Source organism: Perognathus longimembris, chromosome 19, assembly GCF_023159225.1.
Source record: "Perognathus longimembris pacificus isolate PPM17 chromosome 19, ASM2315922v1, whole genome shotgun sequence".
NCBI lineage: Eukaryota > Metazoa > Chordata > Mammalia > Rodentia > Heteromyidae > Perognathus > Perognathus longimembris.
This window is the reverse complement of record NC_063179.1, coordinates 16,571,424-16,593,565: the sequence shown is the minus strand read 5'-3', so window position 1 is coordinate 16,593,565 and position 22,142 is coordinate 16,571,424. Positions and strand designations below refer to the sequence as shown.

The 22,142-nt window shown below is 35.6% G+C and overlaps 1 long non-coding RNA gene across 1 annotated transcript; it reads right to left on the bottom strand.

Moving 5' to 3' along the window:
• Positions 1-2,939: 2,939 nt before the first annotated feature.
• On the bottom strand, positions 2,940-20,991 carry LOC125367680. Its single transcript, XR_007214123.1, has 4 exons — positions 20,000-20,991; positions 15,458-15,467; positions 9,144-9,146; positions 2,940-2,950 (listed from the first exon to the last, which is right to left on the bottom strand). It is a non-coding gene; the product is annotated as an uncharacterized LOC125367680 (long non-coding RNA).
• Positions 20,992-22,142: the final 1,151 nt, after the last annotated feature.

Below are 22,142 nucleotides of genomic sequence, written 5' to 3'. Positions count from 1 at the left end.
TCTTTCTTTCTTTCTTTCTTTCTTTCTTTCTTTCTTTCTTTCTTTCTTTCTTTCTTTCTTTCTCTTTCTTCTTTTGTCTGCCTTCCTTCCTTCCTTTCTTTCTTTCTTCTTTCTTTCTTTCTTTCTTTCTTTCTTTCTTTCTTTCTTTCTTTCTTTCTTTCTTTCTTTCTTTCTTTCTTTCTTTCTTTCTTTCTTTCTTTCTTTCTTTCTTTTGTTGTGTGCCTTGAACTCAGGGCCTGGACATTATCCCTGAGCTGTTTATCTGTTTGTTTGTTTTTATTCACGTTATTATTACTTTGTTTTTTATTTTGATTTTTCTTCAAGGTGATGCACAGCGAGATTATAGTTACATATGTAAGGTAGTGAAAATATGTCTTGTTAAGCTTGTTACAGGTGATGTGGAGAGGCAATACAATTACATGAGGCAGATAATGAGTGCATTTCCTTTTGCACTGTCTTCCCTTCCCTCACTCTCTCCCAAACCTTCCTTCCCATATTCACCCACAACTTGTGTAGTTCACTCTCTTCAGTGTCCAGTGAGCTCCCCTGCTGCACTTTTTCTCTCCTTTTCCCTCAAGTTCTGTATCATCCTTGCCTTACTGAATAAAATTTCTACTTGATGCTATTTTCCTCTCATTGTCCTACTTGAACCCTGGGAAATGATAATAGAATAAACACAACTTGTCTTTCTGGTTTAGAATTCTCTGAGTCAAAATGTACCACATGCACCTGAAAATTATGTCTCTACTGGTAGATCACAGGATGGTGGCCTTTGGGGCCAGCACAATAAGTGGACGAGACATTCAGTTATCTTGAAAGGAGTATAGTCCTTATGAAGGAATGGTATGCAAGTGGAGCCAGTGTTTGGGGATAAGAGTAGAACAACGACAGAAGTGGATCTAAATCTTTATCACTTACTAAACCATATCGCTTGTGATAGGATCTTGAGTTTTTTTTTTTTATCAAGAGAACAATTTCACCATCGTTTGGATCTTGGTTGACTTTATTATTTGCATTTACAAATAAACTACAGTAAAAATCACATTGAGCTGGCTTTTAGCCTTGCTTTAGAGGCCTTTTATAATTTTTCTGTTTTGTTACTTTCAAACCTCTACTCAGTCAGGAGAGACTATTCTGTTACCTTGTTAGGTGGAAACAGAAAATTAGGCCAACCCAAACCCAGCATTTGTCATGAACTTGACCTGCCCAAATTAGATCTGCTCAGGATTCATCATGGTAGACCTGCTGATCATCTTAGTGTGCTTGGGAAATTCTAACAAAATTTCATGAAGTAAACTAGACAAATTATAGACAATACCTATATATTTGATAAAAGTTCTGGAGCTGGGCTGGGGATATGGCCTAGTGGCAAGAGCGCTTGCCTCGTATACTTGAAGACCTGGGTTCGATTCCTCAGCACCACATATACAGAAAATGGCCAGAAGTGGCACTGTAACTCAAGCGGCAGAGTGCTAACCTTGAGCAAAAAGAAGCCAGGTCCTGAGTCCAAGGCCCAGGACTGGCAAAAAAAAAAAAAAAAAAGTTCTGGAGCTTCAAAAAACTAAGGCCAAGATAACAGTAGATTCAGTTCCTACTGAAGGCTTCATTCTTTTCTGTCTTTGAGTCTTTGAAGTGTTTCTGATTGAAAGGTTTCCTCCTCTTGACGTGCAGGTCAGTTTTGGGAAATATCCAATTTCCAAGCGAATTTATTTCCATTCAGTCTACTCCTAGATTAATAACTACTTTTATTAGGACATTCTTATCTTCATGATGTCATCATTTCCTAAATTCCTCAATTTCTAATACTATGAAAATGGAAGCCAGAATTTTGGCATAAAAATTTGAGGTCTGCAGTATAAATTGTCAGTCTCTAGCCCCATTTGATCCATAGGTTTTTTTTTGTTGTTGTTTTGTTTTGTTTTTGTGATTACTGTTATACACTTATTGTGTTAAGGCTCTGTGTTCTAGAGTAGTTTGGTACCTAACATTAACATGGCTATAGACAGTAGAAAATTGTTACAACCTGCTGTAGCGATTCTTAGTGATTCATTTCAATAAGTAATGAAAATTTCAAGTTGTTGAGGAAAATAGGGGGTAGGAGTTAAATTTGAAAAAAAGAAAGAATGACTGTTTTGATTAGAAAAACACAATCAATGAGTTTCCTACTGTGGAGCCTATGTAGGTGATTTTGATTCTTCTTTCTATTCTGCATTCTGTCTAGGAGCCTGGAAGTGAGAAGAATAGAGGTAGACAGCCCTGGGGAATTACACTGGTAGCCAAGCGAGAAAGACACTAGAATGGCAGACAGCTGCCACCGCGGTGGGAGCTATGGGGACTTCAGTTCCAAACCCTGACAATCTGTTCACAACACCAGGTGAGACAGGTGAGTGCAGTATTTTCACTCATCCTGTCTCTTAATAGAACAGAACTGCAGAATTAAAAGATAAGTCTTAAGGTAAATTTTCCTAAAGAAGAATATTTGTAGCTGCTTATGATAAAAGGGTTCATTGATCAGGTAGGGTTGGAAGGGATCAGGTCAAGTAAAAGGAACATCCTTTTTTTTTTTTTTAAGTGCAGGACTTCTAGAACTCTTTACTACACTATTTGTATTGTGAATCCTCAAAGGAACATACAATATGCAAAATTCTCCATGTTTATTTGACCCTAGGCCTCTTTTTTATTTATTTATTTTTGCAGAGCATTTCAAAAGATTATATTTTTCACCAAGCACTCTTTGGGGAATGCTGAGTTCATGGATTGTAAAGTGTATCATTTTTGCTTCTAGTTGTAAAGCTTAACATTTTTTTTCAGTAAAGAAAATGTTACGCCAGTGTATTTTAGAATTTACATTTAATTAATCTAAAACAGTCCAACCTTCTGATATTATTTTAGATGTTCCATTTGGTTTTACTTTCAAGATTCTATTGTATGACACCATATCTTTTAAGGCCTGTATTGAAATACAGTACATATAAATCATTATTATAGACATTCACATGTTGAAAGTTTATACTGTATCAGGTGCTACACAAATTGGATGATTATATTATCATAATCACTCACTAAACACTAGAAGAACTTATGAATTCAGTAAAGGTATGCTGTTAGAAATGGTGGTTATAGAGTTAGTAGAGGAAAGCATGCTATTAGTAGCAGGTACTTTAACTCATTCAACTATTTTAAAGCAATTGAATGAAAAGCATGAATCAGAAGTATGACTATGAAACCAATCAAGTTATTTAGCATTGATAAAGCTAATATACATTTACGATTCTATATAATACTGACAATAACTTCATGACTGTACAAAGTCATTATTATCTAAACAAGATTGCCCCTGGCGACTGTAATGAAGAGCTGATATTACCAGAGTGAAAGAAAAATCATATGTTTATAGACTCCATTTTGTGAAGTTATTTTCCTAACTCAAAGCTTAGACTTTCTTTGTGACTGTTTTCACCTTTACAAATTAGTGTTTTCGTTTGAATTTCAAAATCATACATAAATTAATCATTTTGGGATGAATACAATTATCATTAGTTCATATTTGTGATAAGACTTTGACAGAAAAGGAAAGAAGCATTTACAAAGAAAAGAAGTAAGTGCCACATATAAAATATTTTTACAGGGGCTGGGAATATGACCTAGTGGTGCTAAAGTGCTCGCCACATATACATGAAGCCCTGGGTTCGATTCCCACTAGCCCCCAGATCCACCTATACCTAATGAGCCACTCCTACTCACTACCTAACTACTTCCTCTTTACCCCCAGAGAGAGAAGCTGCCACCTGGATAACGTGCAGACACCATGTAGCTCTCTCTCCCGTGGGAACTATGGCCCCACTAATAAACCTCCTTATAAACCTTCTTCTCCTGTCTGTGATTATCTCCGCATGGTCCTCTGGGATGGCCAGGACCTATGCTTTCATTGGTGCTGAACCCGGGATAGGTTCCCCGGTGGATTTGCTCCCCCATTTCTGGGGGGTCCAAGCTGCCCCCGGAACCTATTCTGCTGTCCTAAGACCACACAGACGACCACCGAGGTAACTTCTCCTGACCAAGCACTCTACTTCCATCCACCATGACAATCTACAAATTCGCCCTCCACCCAGGGTAAGTGATCATCTAACTGTGGGATCGGATCCGATTTTCTGATTTACCGTAGGGCCACAGGGCCGTGGCTTCAGGGCCACACCAAAAATCTTGGCTCCAAGTTCCGAGCCCCACTCCATAGCATAGGGCCAGAGGGCCACGGCCACAGGGCCATGCTCTGTGCTCGGTCCGAGACACAGGAACTGGGGTGATGACCCCATTGCTGATTGTCTCCTACATTTCAGCTGACCAGAGTAATACCGAGGATGCTTGGTATTTAACTCCTCTGCTTCGCTAATCACTTACCATTGCAGGGGCACAATCTAGAACTGCTCAAGTTTGAGTCCAATCTTACAAATTTGGAGTATTTTACAGAACTTACATAACTTCTATGAGCACTTGGGCAGATGGAGTTTCTCTCTCTCTCTCTCTCTCTCTCTCTTTCTGCCTCTCTCTAAACTCTGCCTGCCTGTGATGGGCTGGTACTAGCTTCCAAAGGTACCAATATTTGTTTAACATCTGCTTTGATTGATGTTTGTTAATCTTGGAGATTCGGTTAAGTTCTGCTTGTTGTTTGCTAAATCCTGTTTTCTCTAGCATTGACCATGTGGTGGACAATAGAATAGGTTTTAGCAAGTGCCATCTTGGTTCCATCCAGGTTCCAAAAACACTTGGAGGTGGAATCCCACCCATCCCCCAGGTAATGGGCGTGCCGAATTCCTGGAGGCTGGGCAGGGATGTGGAGACTCAGGCTCCAGGTAACCCTGCCCACCAACCCTAAACTCTGTAACTGTGGCCTTGCAATTCAAATGTGCCTTGCAATTCAAATGCTCAGGGGTGAAGGTGTCTTGCTGTGAGCCTGCTAAGGCTCTGACCAGCTCTGCCACCATTATGCCATGCCAGGTATCTGTGTTCTGTTCATGTCCTGTCTCTCATCTCCTGGACCGTCTCTGGTCATAGCATCCCACTTCAGCTCCCCATTGGAGCTAAACTGGTTTCTCAAAATGTGGCTTCTCCATTTCCTTGCCAGATAGTCTGTGAAAATTTTTTGTTTGCTAGGAAAGGTTTTCTTTTCTAACTGACCACATGGTTCTAAAATATGGGCAAAATAATATCATTTTGCCACTGGAATTCCAAAAAACTTACATGGCCAATTTAAAAGAAAAAAAATTCTAAGCACACCCCAAAGCTTGTGCACAACTCTCTGTATGTCTGTTGGTAAAACATGTAAAAACTGGCATCATGGTTTCAAAATTACTTGCTTTTGACTACTATTTTAACTTACTTTAAGTCTTGTGTCAAACTGACCTTTGCAGCCTGTGGGTGGAGTCACAGTGAACAGCCTGGGCAGAAAAAAAAAAAAAACATATCCCTCTAAAACTCCATCTCCCAACTAACCAGCAGAGTCAGACTGGAAGCTTGGCTCAAGAGAACCAGCCAAATGCTGAAAGCGACACCGTGGCTTAGGTGGTAGAGCACTAGCCTCTAGCAGAAGTGCTCAGGGACAGTGCCCAGGTCTTGAGTTCAAACCCCACGAATGCCAACTGGCACAAGCTATCCAAGCAATAGCCCCTAGACCTTCAGGATGAGGTCAGTCCTGACAACGAGGAACCATGGAGAGGAGTAAGAGGAGATGAAGTCTCATCTTAAATGGAGTCAATTTAAACTTGCCCTTTCAAAATTAATCAAAGCCGGAGATCAAGAGTAATAGTCGTTTAGCTACCTAATGTCCATACCTGTCCATTTTCCATCTGGACAGAGACAGAAACTTTCATTCTTGCCTTTGTTGCTTGCTATTTGTATGTATATATATATATACACACACACACACATATATGTATATATAGTATATATATGTATATATATATAGCATATATATATGTATGTATATAGCCTCTGACTGGTTATTCCCAACCAGTCTACTATCCCTAAACACTTCCTTCCTGCCTCCAGTCCAGTTATTCCTCCTTCCTTGTAATGGGCCACAATTGGGTTTATGTTCCAAATGGAACTTTTCTGGCTTGTGCCCAGGGTGTGTTCTCCCTCCCATGTCATTCATGTTAACTGGTCCTGTGAACTTGTCAACCTTTTGCCTGACCTTTTCAGGTCTCTTTTTTTTTTTTGCCAGTCCTGGGGCTTGGACTCAGGGCCTGAGCACTGTCCCTGGCTTCTTCTTGCTCAAGGCTAGCACTCTGCCACTTGAGCCACAGCGCCACTTCTGGCCATTTTCTGTATATGTGGTGCTGGGGAATCGAACCCAGGGCCTCATGTATACGAGGCAAGCACTCTTGCCACTAGGCCATATCCCCAGCCCCTTCAGGTCTCTTTTAACAGGATAACATCCCTCACTCAGTGCCCCCCTTGAGCAAAAGAAGAAGCCAGGAACTCAGGCCCTGAGTTCAAGCCCCAGGACTAGCAAAAAAATAAATAAATAAAAATTAAAAAACAATTTTTGCAGATGGAATTATTAGTTGAGATTTCCTATAATATGGCATCATTTTGACATAGAATAACCTACATATGTTTCTAGTATTTATTCATAAAATACACAACCTAATAAAAAATGGAACAAGCTCATCAACACTGTTTCCTAGGGTTATTTTCTAATTCCTTCTTGCATCCTCTCTAGACCTTATGTGTCAGGCAACTACCTGTTGATATGATTGATAATTTTACATGGTATAGATTTCCACATAAGTGGACTCACAATACACATTTTATCTTGTTTAACTTAACATAATTGTTTTACCATTCATCTACAGAGCTACATACATTAATAATTCATAACTTAATTGTTGAATAGAATTTGATTGAATATTGTAGTCTGTTTTCCTGTTGATAGAAATTTTGTTTCTTGTATTTTTCTCTTACATTCAACTTTTGTTGAAAATTAGTGTCAGACGCAGGAACGGTGGTACACACTTTTTATAATATCAGCACTAGGGAGGCTGAAGTAGAGAATGTGAATTTGATCTGAAGACTATCTCACAAAATTCAAACAAAAAATCTGTGCCTTTTATTGAAATGTACTTCCATTTCTCTTTTTTCTCTTATAAGTATATAGGCAAGAAGGATGAAGGCAACTGAAAACTATTTTCCAGAGTAGTTTTATCTTCCTGTATTCCCCTAACTGTATGAGACATCTCCCTCCTCCAAATCCTTACCAGTTATTGTTAAACTGCACATTTTTATGTTTCCCATTAAAATAATTCTCTAATACTAAAAATTGACTAAAAGTGTTGAACATCACTTCATGCATTTATTTGCTACCCATATATCTTGTTTTATAAATTGCCTCATTCAGATCTTTAGTCTATTATTTTTATTGTGCTTTGCTTTGTTGCTGTGATTGAACACTGTTACTGATAAGCTTTTAATGTGAATCCTTCCATAGCTCGAGGGTCTTTTCAGATATTGAACAGTACTCAGGTAAACAATCAAGGTGGATTTTTGTGAAGAGCTCTGAAATTCTTCCTGTGTTTAATTCTACCTTCTGGGACGCTCTTCTGTGAACTTCAGTTGTCTGGTATCCTCAACTGTCATTTCCATTTCCTTAGGAAATCTGCCAGCATTCCTCAGGAAACTTAGTTTCCCTTTCTGTGCTATGTCTCAATGTAGCAAAATGTGACTAAAGCACAGACAACCTCACTTTCATCCAGCTATAATATTCAGAAATCCTAGCCCTTTATTATATGATGCCAGTACCCTAACAATTGCTATTATGTGTAGTTTGCAATTTGGGGGCTTGTGTTTTGGCAGAAAATAAATCTGATCCTTACTGCTCTGTGTTGGCTTGAAGTAGGTACTTCACTGAGCTTTATTGATGACCACAGTGTTTATTTATTTACTTTTGTCTTTTCTTTTTGGTACTGGGGATCAAACCCAGGGTGCCACACTTGCTTGGCAAGTGCTTTGCCACTGAGCTATATCCTAGCCCAGTATTGATTTTTAACTCATTTGCTTTTCATTATTTCACATATTACTTTCCTCTCATTAGGATGAGGTTTATATTTGGATTTTACTTTGCTTTCTCTTAGATGTTTTTCTTTATTTGTTTACTTAGCTGTTTATTCAAATTATATTTCTTTACTAACATGAGACCAATACTGTGGTAAATGCATGATAAACAAATATAAATAAGCCTTTTCTACATTCTGTTGTGGTTTAACTATATACAAAAGCAAACAATTTAAAATTGTAAAGATGGAAAAGACTTGCTTTAATACTTCATGATTAATAATTCTAATAATTAGTATTTATTTTATGTGTTTTTGGTAGATTGTATCATTCAGAGTTAAAATTTTCAAGCCGATTTGACCATCTAGAAATGATAGTAAAACTCACATCAGATAATTACAGTAAGAGGGACACAGAATTCTCTGCTTCCTCCTTAGCAATGGGTATGTATGTTTCTGTGTGTAGAAATTGTCCTTTTCATTCAATGAGTGAATGTGGTTTGCGGAGTATGTCATGATAGAAAACACGATTCCTAGAGAACAAGGAAAAACAAATGGATAGAGACACAAGAGATGAATGTCATTCTCTAGCAGCGTGATCAGTCGGAATGGCGTTTCACCGGTCTTAGCCAAGGGAAAGGAGGTCATGCGCTGAATGCTCTGAAGGACAGCTAGCAGGGCAAAGAGAACAGAATTGAGGTTATAGAATGTGTGAGAGTTGAGGTGTGTGTGTGTGTGTGTGTGTGTGTGTGTGTGTGTGTGTGTTGTGAAGGGTGGTCTTTGCCATACTAGAGAATGGGGGATAGAAGGCAGGAGGAATAACTGCAAAGAAAATAGTGCTGACTTGTAAAAAGAATTTAGTGTTATAATGAGTTTGCCCTTTGTTATATAAATAAGAAAGGATCAACCTGAATCAAAAATATGTTGGACTGTTTATGCCTAATAGATGGTAGAGGAGTCTTTAAAAAAATTAAATTTATTGTCAAGGTGATGTCCAGAGTGGTTACAGTTACAGAAGGTAGTGAGTATGTTTCCTGTCAAAGTTGTTACCCCCTCACTTGTTTATCTCCCACTCTCCCTGCCCCCAAGTTGTACAGTCTATTTCCAGCATCTTATCTTTTGAATTTCACTGTTGCATTGCTTCACCATTTGTCCTTTGTTTCACAATTTTGATGTTCCCCTTTCCTTCCCTAATTCAAATAAATATGCATACAATACCCAGGGTACCAAAATCAAATTCAGTGACAACAGGGGTAAACCATAAGAAAGAAAAACAAAAGTGGGGCTGAGAATGTGGCTCAGTGATACAGTGCTTGCCTAGTGTACATGAAGTCCTCGGTTTGATTCCTCATTATTACATAAGCAGAAAAAGCCAGAGGTGGCACTGTGGCTCAAGTGGTAGAGTGCTAGTCTTGAGCAAAAGGAAGCCACGGACAGTGCTCAGGCCCCGAGTTCAAGCTCTAGGACTGGCAAGAAAAGAAAAAAGGGAAAAATAATTACACATCGTACATTAATTTGATTTGTAGTTTTTATGAGACAAAAGTTTACCCAGGAAGTTATTGCATATAAAATCTATAGAACCATCATCCAAAGCTACTTTGTGATAGCCTATTGGAAAATAGGCTAACATTTATTAAGTGGAACATTAGTTATAAGAGCCAGGGACACAACAGTGGGGCATGTAATAGAAACTCAGCTGAGAGGACAGGGTTAAGTTTGTATGATCTGAAAAGCAGAATATTTAGATCCAGTAAATATGATTTTCTTTTCCTCCAGGTTTCTCCAATGTGTACATTTCAGTATTGTTTTATGCCTTACTACTACTTAAATATTAGATATAACACAGTAGAATTTTTTTAGTTTGCATTTTACATAGATACACACAGAAGGCTTTGTTCTAATTTACTAATTTGTTTTATCTGTATACTTATATAAGTGTGTGCACAACATTGAAATTAATTCTTGTTCTCTTCATCTCATATGTGTCCATTTTGTTTTTATATTGTGAGTTATTAGAGAACAGAATTCTCGGGGCTGGGAATATGGCCTAGTGGCAAGACTGCTTGCCTTGTATACATGAAGCCCTGGGTTCGATTCCTCAGTACCACATCTATAGAAAAATAACAACAATAAAAGACCAGAGGTGGCACTGGGGCTCAAGTGGCAGAGTGCCAGCCTTGAGCAGAAAGAAGCCAGGGACAGTGCTCAGGCCTGGAGTTCAAGCCCTAGGACTGGCAAAAAAAATAATAAATAAAATAAAAAAGAGAGAACAGACTTCCTGAAGACTTATATAAAAGATACTGTTTTGATTTACTCTGATTATTAAAAATATTGTCAACTCATAATTCCTTACAATTTTATGTTGGTGTATATATATTTTTATATGGATTAATTATTAGTAGCTAGTTATAAATACATTTGGTCTTTTACAGTTGAGATGCATGCTTTTAAGAAAATCACTTTCAATATATTTTTTACCATTTTAAAATGAATTCACAAGGCTTTTACATTTAAATGGCTCTGGCATATAATCATGTTGGTGTGCGACATTTTAAAGTTAGGACTGTTTCTATGAATTGGAAAGGTTTTTAGTTATTTGACAAAAATAAATTACACTAAATAATTATGATGAATAAGAGAATTTGAAAACTGTCCAAAACCTAATGTTATTTTTGCATACTCAAAAATTGTACAGTTTCATTCCTAAAATGGTCCTGAGCTTTTTCGTGCTGGCTTATTCAATCATTTTTTAAAATCATAACAAAATGAGCCTTTTGTTTGTGATTCATTCCCACGGTCCTTCTACACAGAGAGATAAGGCAAGTCTTAGAGATCTGGCTTGCTTCATTTCTCTGCTTTATTTACTAATGTGATCTTCAGGTTCCTTCCATGTAGGCTTCAGGGTGTCTTGAGAATCTGCAGATGGTTGCCTGCCTCAAACACAAGATTATAGGCAAATGAAAAAGGGATTTAGTGTCAGACTTGAAACTTCTTTGAAAAATAAAACCTAAAGCTAATGCTATTTTGTACCAAACCATCACTGTTAGCTAATCTTATAGTTTATCTTACCTTTATTTATTAAATTAAAAAAATTTTTTTTGCATTTGCAAGGCAGTGGCTACCTTGTTTAAACAATGAAAACAGATTTTTTCTGGGGATTCAAACATAAATGAATAAATAATGTGGAAGATATTTAATTTTAAAAATAAAAAAAATGTTAAGGAGCCCTGTAAAGAACATACATTCTATATACAAATGAGTGAAAATGGACATTTCCAAGTTAAAATTGTTAAGAAATAGGTCTTTTCAGTACATTGCAAAGATTGTTCCTATAATTTCTAAATCTATCTATCTATCTATCTATCTATCTATCTATCTACCTACCTATCTATATTTCTGGTGCATGACATCATGTTTTTAGTTTTCATCCAAACTGCTATATGCGCTTTCTTAGCCAAGCTTCCTATCCTAACCACAGTACTGCTTGTTCATTTATACTGACATTTCCTTGGCCATTATACTTGACCTCAGTTGTCTCTCTAACATTGGTGGCAATGGTAGTGGTGGTGGTAGTGTGTGCGTGTGTGTGTGTGTGTGTGTGTGTGTGTGTATTTATGTGCCTATGTGTGTTTAAAGAGTAGTAAAAGGGGTTAATAAAAAATGGTGGGTTATTTTTTCCTTCCTAAGTCTGAGTACCACTTCCTCTATGAGTGTGGAGTTATTATTCAAGCTACGACTTGCTGCCCTGTTCTCTTGCTTTCCTTGGTTACCATTTCTTGAGGTTTGTGGTGTGGAGGAGTGGTATGGTTGTTAATATTGAATTATCAGTTCTCTTTTTTTAATTGTTTCTGTGGCTCTTATTTATTGTATAACAATTGGAAAAGGAAAATAGTTTGTTTCAGTTTCACTTTTCTACCATTACCCTCAAACCCAGACTTAATTCTAAAATCACCATGACAATTTTTAAGCAATTTAAACCTTGACTTGAAAGCAACAAACAAGTTTTTTTAATAGAAATATTCTTATGGTTTTTCTGTATACCGAGGCCTCTAAAGGAGAGGGTGTTCCACAAAAGGGCAAAAAATAAAAATAAAAAGTACTGAATTTCTTCTCACCATATTGTGACATTCAAGCGCAAACACTACATATTCAATCAATCAATCAAGCAAGCAAGCAGGCCTGCAAAATCAGCCTGCCAATGCTAAATCCAATTATATAATGGCCTATATATAAGAAGTGGTGCTTATACAAAAGTAAATTTCTTTTACTTTTATTTTTGTACTCGAAATAAATAGTCCAATTAAAAAGATGATTTTTTTTTTTTTTTTTTTTTTTTTTTGCAGAGAAGTCTATGATAGATGAGAAGGAGTTTCAGGGGCTGCTCCTTTGTGCTTTGTCTCTTTGTGGAGCTGAAACCATCAAGGGCTATCTTTGAGTCTGAAAGCTGATTTCCTTTGCCTTAGAAGTCTGTATTGTTGTTTTGCAAACCATTTCACTAAATGTCACCATCAAGAATAAATGAACTCTGTCAGAGATCATCTAAGGAGGAAATGATAATAACAGGGAAGAGAAATGGAAATGAATGTTTGTAGGGTTTATATTTCAAATATCCATGAAATCTTAATATTTTAAGTGCTCAGAAATGTATTGTTGCACTGAACTGCTTATAAATGAGGTTCTAGTTATAGTTTGTGTTTAAAATAACTTTTAGGAATCATGAAATTTAAAAGGATTGAAATAAGTGAATATTTCACATATAGTTCTTGCTTCTTTCTTGCTTTTTTTTTTCTTTCTTCCTTTCCAGAATGTATGTCTGAATGTGTTTTGTAAACCCAAACTTATTACAGGTCAACTTCCAAAATTTCCTGCTTTGGAAAGACAATACATTCTTTCTGATATGAGCTCTCATAATTAGAAATACACTTAGATCTTTCACCAACCATACAAATTACTTTCTTGGATAAAATTTGAAGTTATCTTTTCAATCAATTACTTGATCATTGAACAATATAGATTGAATATAATCTTACAAGTTTATGTCAGAAATTATTGTGGAAATAATTGTCAGTGCAATTGAGTAGACAAAGTGTGTGTGTGTGTTTCTGTGTGTGTGTACAATACACACATAGTACAGTGTGTACAAAGCAGGCTGAAGTCCAAGTATTGGAAATTAAAGAATGAAACCCATTTGGAGTAGCTTATTGCAAATGGTAACTCTAGGTGTCAGAAGGGACAAAATGGAGGTAGAAAAAAAATGAGAGCAACTGACTTAAAATATATGGTATGTGGAAGAGCTGGAGAAAACTAATTGTGAGTATAAAATGAATGTTTCAAGTAAATGAAAAGAAATGATATTTCATGCATGTTAGGTGACAATGATAACTTAAGATTCAGTTTGAGATGATAGAAGACAAATATATTGAGAGGAAACTGTGAGAACATGAAATACTTGTAAATGATTTTTATAGAATTTAAAAGGTAGAAGACGAATTCAAGAGGGTAGGAGGTTTCATGGTGAAACTATTTCATCTTGAAGAAGGGAGGTCTTTAACAGGACTGGTGGTAAGGGAAATGAATTTGATTAGGTTAATTCTAATATTGAGGATGCCAGTAACACCAAAAATCAGGGAAAGAGAGCAAATATTTCCTCAACATTGGGAAGAAAAGTATGTCTTATTGTGAAATAAAGCTTAGATCCTATGAGAATTAGACTTGCTATCAGCAATCATTATTGCTTGCACAGCAAGCAATCATTGGCTTGATACCTTACTAAATCCTTTGAATTTATTTTAATATTAAGTCATAAAGTGTTTTATTAATTTTCTCATATTAATCATAGTCTCATATTTCCATATTTTTTTTCTAAATTTTGTTTGTAAATTATATCAAATTCTAAATTGTATTTTATTCCTCTGTTAATATTTTTATTTTTATTTTTCAGTCCTTGGGCTTGAAATCCAGGCCTCACATTTGCTATTCCTCTAGTTCTTAGTACCTTAGTTGTTTAGGTAACTTTTCCCCCATCCCCCTAGGACTGCTATTCTCCTGTCTATGACCTCTTGATTAGTTGAGATCACAGGTGCAGGATACCATGGCTAACTTACTGGTTGAAATGTGGTCTTACTAATTTTTCTGCCTATGCTGATATCAAATTGTAATCCCTTCCATTTCTGCCTCTGAAGTAGCTGGAATTATATGTGTCCATCCCTCCTCCCAGCCTATATTAATTTATGAAACTCTCATCTTATTCCTATGATTTACTTTCTCTGTTTTTTATCTTCAATTTGCCTTCAAAACTTATAATTACAATTTTTAACTTTATAGAAAGAAAATATATTTACTTTTTGAGTTACTATATCTAGTCAACATGCCCAAACCTAAACAATTATAATAATTTTAGGTGGTGTTCTTGAGGTTTGAGATAAGATCATTTAAAATGTCTTTTTTAGATTTTGAAACCATATTCTCTAATAAATGATAATTCATTATCTTCAATATATAAATTTAATTATTTGTCTCATTAGTTTGCTTAAAATCTAAAATTATATTGGTAGCAAAGGTAGCAGTAAGAATTATTTTCTATAAGAATAATTATGTCCAAAATTAAGCATGATATTATGTTCTTGATTTAAAGTGACAATTTTACTGATTTCAGAATTTTAATTAATAAAATAATTACTTTCATCATGATCTTTTAACAATTAACAATTTTTTCAAAATTGTACAGTTGATTTGTAAGTATACTACATTTCAGATAATTTTGATATAAAGTCAACATACTTATATTTTATTATTATTACGCATTATCTGGGTGATAGCTAGAATTAGAGCCTTCTCTCAGGTGAGTTCTATTTTCAGCTCATGGCATTGGGAGTCACACTAATCAACTGAATCACATAATTTATTCTTTATATGTATCGTAACTCAGAATACTATTTTTTAAAGATCTACAAGAAATCACCAATAAGAGTTTCTGAGTTTACTGACACTGGTTTTGTTTTGTTTGTAGTGGATTCATTAACAAAAACCTTTCTAATATTCAGATATTTATTTTCTATTGTGTTAGTTTGATTATATATCCTTCTAGGGTATTTTTTTATGTACTGGAGTTTGAAGTATGGGTTTTGTGTACTCTTCTGCTGGAGTCACAGCTCTATGCAATTTTAGTTTAATTATTTTTCAGGTAAGGTCTTAGCCTCTTTACCCTTTCTGGCCTCATTTTGGGATTCACCTACCTACACCTCTAGTGTAGCTGAAATGATGGAAATAAGCCATTGATGGCAGACCACAATTACAGATAATTTGAAAATACTTTTCTGTCTGTAGTTTTAGTCCTTCTCAATGTTCATGGTGCCTTCTTTTTAAATATTAGATTTTTTTTAACTGAAGAATGGTCTATTTAATTGGACTTTGCTAAAACTGTTTTTTAATTGCTTTCCAGCTAATTGGTATGATGTTCTAGCTAAGGCATGATGTTCTTAGAATTACTGAGTTGCTTCTAATGTAACATTTTGAGTTAAGTCCTTGGTTGTTTTATTTTCTTTCCAATCTAGTAGCCAAAATATTGAGAAATACAATTATTAGATTAACTTTGTGTTTTCCTGCATTCTTCACTGCACCAACACTTAGGGAGCTGCTTGAAGTTATAATGTTTGAGACTTATTTCAATTTAATGTAGCAGAAATCCTAAGATTGGGATCAGAAAATTAGGTGTTTACCAGCCTTTTGATGCTTCTGATGTCCCATAGAATTTGGGAATTATTGTTCTATTTTCTCTTTCATTTGCTTATTAAATATATTCCATTTGAATGAATATTCTTTTCAAAGGTAAACTTGAATTTATATAAACTGTGATCTTTTAGTACAAGAGTTGAATAACACACTATTTTCATTTGATATCAAATCACATGACAATTGAAGTTTTACTTTTGTTTTGGTCAAAGGACACTACAATAAAGATAAAAAATATAGTTACTAGAACTCATGAGATATAGAAATAATTGATGGACATATTCATTTGGTAAAATTCTTTTCAAAGAGATAAAGATCAGTATAAGTGGAATTAACAGGCTCAAATGAAGGGTCTACTCATAGGTGTGATCTTCAAGGCATAGGTTAATGTAGCCATGGGAAGAGTATAAAATATGAAAGGCATTGAAAGGGAAAAGTAAATATAGTTTAGTGTTATCAGATACTGGAGTATGAAGTGATTCCATTAGTAAAATGAAGCTTGGTCTGCTACTAGGTTGAGGAGAGGGTGTGTCCTAGGCACATAAATTTAAAGAAACAGTCCCTGACCGCATCAAGCCTTTCGGTTCTTTGCCTTATACTCCTTCTGAGAATGTCAAGCCATTCCAGAGTGGTATTTCTGTTGCTATTAAGATTGTAAAAGTATTCCAGAAATGTCAACCTAGAAATCTGAAATCCAAAAAGTAACTTTATAAAATTTTATATTCAACCTTCTCCAGTCATAGCTGGAATGTTTATATCAAATGGAAGACATGGTGATCATATCTACCTGTCAATGAGGAACTTACAGATTTGAACTGAACAAAGATGGTGAAGAGTTTCTTAGAGTGGTCAGAGCCTCTAATCCCAGGGTCCAAACTCCAGCTGATCGCGGGGTGGGGGTGGGGGGGTACCAACCACTGGTGGGCATAGGAAGGCAAGGCAGAAGGTAGCATGACAATGATGAATGTAGTTCTCAACCATCACATGCACTAGGAACAAATGTTGTGTATGAGAAGAGGCCTGAGGGGGAGACAGCAGTTCTGGGAACACTTGGAAATGATGAAAAGCTAGACTAGTTAGCCAGAACTAAGGATAAGGCCGAAATGTCCAAGTACCCCATAAAATATGCTTTAGGACACTGACACAAACAATGTAAGATAACTTACATGTAAAAAGTGCTTTCTAGAAAAGATCAGAGGAGGAGCAGTAGCTAAGACAGAAAATCTGTTTTTGAGAATATTGCTTATTATTCTTTCAACATAATAAAGCACAGCTTTTTTTTGCAAAGAAGACAAAAGTATTCTCAAAACCATGCTGACTTTGTGTTTTATGTATAGGGATTGAATTCTTTTTGGCACACTACCACTTCGGTAGATGTTATGCCTTAGAAATCGTTCACTGAGCAGGTCATACATCTGGTAAGGAAAACTTGTGCATAAGCACGTTGTTTTATTCTCTCCTTTAGAGCCAATTTCTACCCAGAGGCCACCATGGGAATAAATAATAAATTAATAAATAATAGACAAAATTAAAATAGAAATGGAAAGCAGGAAAGTTGGAAAACTGCCTAAATGACAGTAAATGTTAATGGTCTGATCACACACACAAAGTGTCCTTCAGATTGGAGTGTGTATTAAATGGTAATGGATGGATGTACTTCTCTGTGAGATCTGATTTGTCTAGCAAATCCTTACTGACATAGACTCTCATTTACTACCATATAGCCTTTTGAAAATGCCATTCCAGCAGAGCATAAAAAAGGTTATTTAGATTAAGTATAGTTACAAGATAAGCAGTACACTGAGTTCATTGGGCTTCATGCTCACTCATTTAATTTCCACTGCTCCATTACTCTGAATCAAACTGTCCCTGAAAGAACAAGAGGAAGGAAAGGGCATTAAAAACACAAATCACAAAGTAGAGAACATTCTTCCTGCAAATGAAATGGTCTCCATGTGTTACCATTTAATACCATGGAAATACTTTCTTGACTTTTATAGCAGGCAAAGAAATTGCACCAATCTATTAAAGAATGCACTAAAAAGACTTTGAGGTGGGTTCACATTTTTTCAGGTCTTTATCATTCTAGATGGGCTTGGATCTTCAAAATGCTGTAAAATGTTATAAATGGTATCCATTTGCATCTGTGTGCAGCTTATGGAATAATGAATGCATGACTACTTAGCCGCTTATTGAATACAGCAAGAAATACGATGAGACCTTTGGTGATATGTTTTAAAATGAGGCTCAAAGCCAGATTTTAAAGACAGAGTGCCAAAACAGTTTATCGTCTCTTTCTTTTTCTTATAACTTTACTGCCATTAAGTGCCAGTGTGAGGCTTTTTTGGATTTCATTTGAAGTTCAAGGAATTAATGTAACTTGAGAAAATAATTTTGAGATGGGTAAGTTATTGTGAGGAAGTACAAACAAAAGGTCTGAACTTAGAGGACATGAAATGGCTGTGCTGATAACAAAGTTATACTGAATGATTTCAGTAATTGTTAAGACCTTTCCTGTGTTCAGCTGGATTTGACAGTGACTGAACTTTATTAGCCTGTAATGCCCTTCATTAAATTATATTTGATATCTAAGAGGCTATGCCCTGAATGAACATCCTGAGGGCTTTCTCCTTTACTTACTTACATGGCTCCACTGAGGAGATTCTGACCTCTTAGGTGGTTGTTACAGGGGATCAAGTGTTTCTTGTCTTACTTCAGACACTGGAAAAATGGCAAATTTTATAGATTTTTTTTTCTCTCCCTGAGTTCCTTTCCAATAACATTTAGGCAATCTCTGTCTTAAAATAAAATACTTGACTGGTTCATCTGCTCTTCCCCTCCCTGTTGTCAGTGTCCCATGGCTATGTTCTTCATGTCACCTTAGTGCATAAGAAATCATGGTCTGTACCTCCTCATCCCCAACCCTTCTTTAGTCTGATTTTTCATGATCTTCTCCTGCATAGCTCATACCAAGTCACTTGTGACTTCCATGTATAAACAGAATTTAAAATCTTGATTGCTCTAGAGAACTCTATGTCTTATTTTTATCACTGTGTTTTGTAAGGAAGAAAAATACAACTTCCCTCCAACAATTTCTGCATAGTCTTCTAGTTTTCATTCTTGCAATTTTTCCTTAGGGCAAAGACATTGATCTTCTGTTCCCTATAAATGCATAAGTTCCTCAAAGTTCTTTCTTAAGCCTTAGTCCTTTCCCAATTTATGATTTCCCTCAAGGGACTTTAGTAAACTTTTAGCTTTGGTTGATGACCCAGTCTCTCTCTCTCTCTCTCTCTCTCTCTCTCTCTCTCTCTCTCTCTCTCTCTCTCTCTCTCTCTCTCTCCCTCTCTCTCTCTCTTTCTCTGTGTGTGTGTGTGTAATTTTCTCTGTTCATTCATTTACTTGTTTACTTACAGATATCAGATAGTTTCTAAATCTTAGCTATGGTAAATAATGTTGCAAAGAATACGAAAGTGAAGATTTCTCTGAGTGACTTCTTTTTATTGGATATGTTGTATATCAGAAATAGAATTTCTGGATCATATATTAGTCCGATCTGTGGCACCCCATCTCATTTGCATAATGGTATAATTTGAATTAGCACCAACCATGAAATAGAGTTCCTTTTCTTTCACATTGTTATCAATCTTTATCTCTTGGCTGTTTCTTTATAATAATCACCCAAATAAATGAGACAAATGCATTTTTGATTGGCACTTTACTAATCAGAGATATTGAGTACCTGATCTGGTACTTACAGGCTATTTGTCTAACTTTTTCTGGAAAAAGTATCTACTTAGGAATTTTGCCCATTTTCAGTTATATTCTAATCTCTTGGTGGTTTTTGTTAAATATTTATGTGAATAACTTGTATGTTTTAGCTTCTGACCTCTTATCAGATAAATGGCTTATAGTTATGACTTGTCATACCTCACGTGGTGCTTATTTTCCTTGTTTTCTATATTGCACAGAAACTTCTTTTTGATATAGTTTTTTCTTTGATTTGTTTGTTTATGCTTTTTGTTGTTGTTAACACATTTTTAATGTGAGAACTTAGAAGTCAATATAAATGTAAGGGTTTTCTGCCTTATACTCTGTTATGAGATATGCTTAGTTCAGTTTTATTTAGACCAGGAAACTTATTTGAATCATGAACATGACTTGAACCTTCACTTTGATACATACATACTCCTGTTGTTAGCTCCTGTAGCATGAGGCTATACAGGGAATAGGGCAAATGAAATAAATATGAGCAGTATAATTTTGTACTGATCAACTATTTTATATACCACAACCTCAGTGAATACAGAAAACATGCCTGGCCTAGTCACAAGTCTGGAGCAGAAGAGACAGATTTCCTACACTAAATAAGAGTTTGGGGATCTTGGGAAAGTTTGTATGGCTGATCTGTAGTAAGAATCTCCAGTTAACGGTCTAACTTAGGGAAACTTTCAGCATAAGTTTGATTCCTTTAAAAAGTGGAGTCTTTCATAAAAAGAAGAATCATCATGCTTTGTTTACCACTCATAGAGAAATGCACAAAGTTCAGTCTTTCATAAAAAGAAGAGCTCTAGCTTGTTTATTATTTATAGAGAGATGGAAATTGCTCTATGTGTTGAATATCAATTCTGTGCAACCTTTTGAGAGTTTACATGTAGATGATATAATGTGATATTTATCTTTATGTACATTTCTCTAAGGAATTTTGGCAAAGGATTATGTTTCTCCTTGACTTTTCTGAGTCCAACAACCTTTTCCTATGGAGTTGTTCCCTGGTGTGTGTGTCACCAAACTGATATTCTCTCCTGTTTCCTCTTTTCATCCACACCGAGTAACATCCAGTCACTCCTAAGAAATGACCATATGGGGAGTAATTTTAATAAAACCTTTGGAACAACAGACAATTCGAATTATTTTGTCAATAATGATCCAAAAATAATCCTGTTTTCTGCCCACTCAGGTAAGCCTGGGTTACCACAAAGGTCAGATTTATATATACTATATGTTTTAATGACAATTTATCAAGTGAATTTTTGTTAATATGAACATACTCTTTTGTTCTCATTCGTATTTCTGAAGTACAACTGTTTTCTTTTAAGATAATGAATCCTTTTTTGTCAATTCAGCCCTACTTTAATTTTAGGAGACTTTGTATTTTGCATTTGGTAACGGAAAACATAATTCCCTCTACTATTATAGTGATATAAATGTATAATGTATAGTACATACAATATACTATATATGTATATATAGTATATACAGTATACACAGTATATACAGTATATACATATAGAATATACTATATACATTATACATATCTACTATACACATTATATGTACGTATGTGTGTGTGTGTGTGTGTGTGTGTGTGTGTGTGTGTGTGATGTAACATCATTTGACTTTACTTTGTGGAACTGAAAAATCTAGTTGCATTTTTATATCAAAATCTATGCTCAAAGCTGGGTGTGGTGTATCAAGCCTGTAATCCTAGCTACTCAAGAGGCTGAGATCTGAGGACTGTGGTTTGAATTAAGCCTAAGAAAGAAATTCCATGAGACTCTTATCCACAAAAAGCCAGAAGTAGAGCTCAAGTTATTAGAGAGGTAGCCTTGTGCAAAAGAAGCTCAAAGACAGCACCCAGGCCCTGAATTCAACTCCCAAGACTGGCACCACAAAACAACTCAAACAAAAAATTTCATGTTCAATCTATTCTTGCAGTTATTTAACTTTACTTCATTTCTGTGTTTGAGTAGCTATGCTATTCTAACTTCTTTTTCTTTTCTGCTTCAAGTTGGCAAGGGGAAATGAGAATGAAAAAAAACAAATCTGTATTTGGAATTTTTCATCACATTAAATCCATATGTGACCAACTTACATCTTCTCTGCTGGAATAGTTAGTTATTCATGGTATAGAGCTGACTACTTGATTACTTCATTCTTGTGCCCTATCTTTTGTTCTTATTGTAATTTTCTGTGTAACAAAACCGTGGATCAAAATAAACACTAAACACTTTGTCATTTAGTTGGAGAAAGTTCTATTCTTCTGGTAGGATTTTACATTTTGGAACATTGTTCTCAACACAAAGAGCCAATGTCCTCTTCCTACACATTGACTTCCACTCTTGAGAATTTATAAAAGACAGCGTATGTTGAAGCATAGAAAGAAAGTATCTGCACTTTTTAACTGGTTTGGTCTCTTTACAGACCTCATTGTAAAATAATGAGCCAGGGTACAAAGTATCTCCAGCACAGCATAAAAATATTTATAATGGAAACCAAGAGCTTTTCAATGTAAGAAATATTTTACCTGAGATATGTGCCAAGTGCCTGGTCCCTATATCCTTCCCTTGCTTGAGTAGACACAAG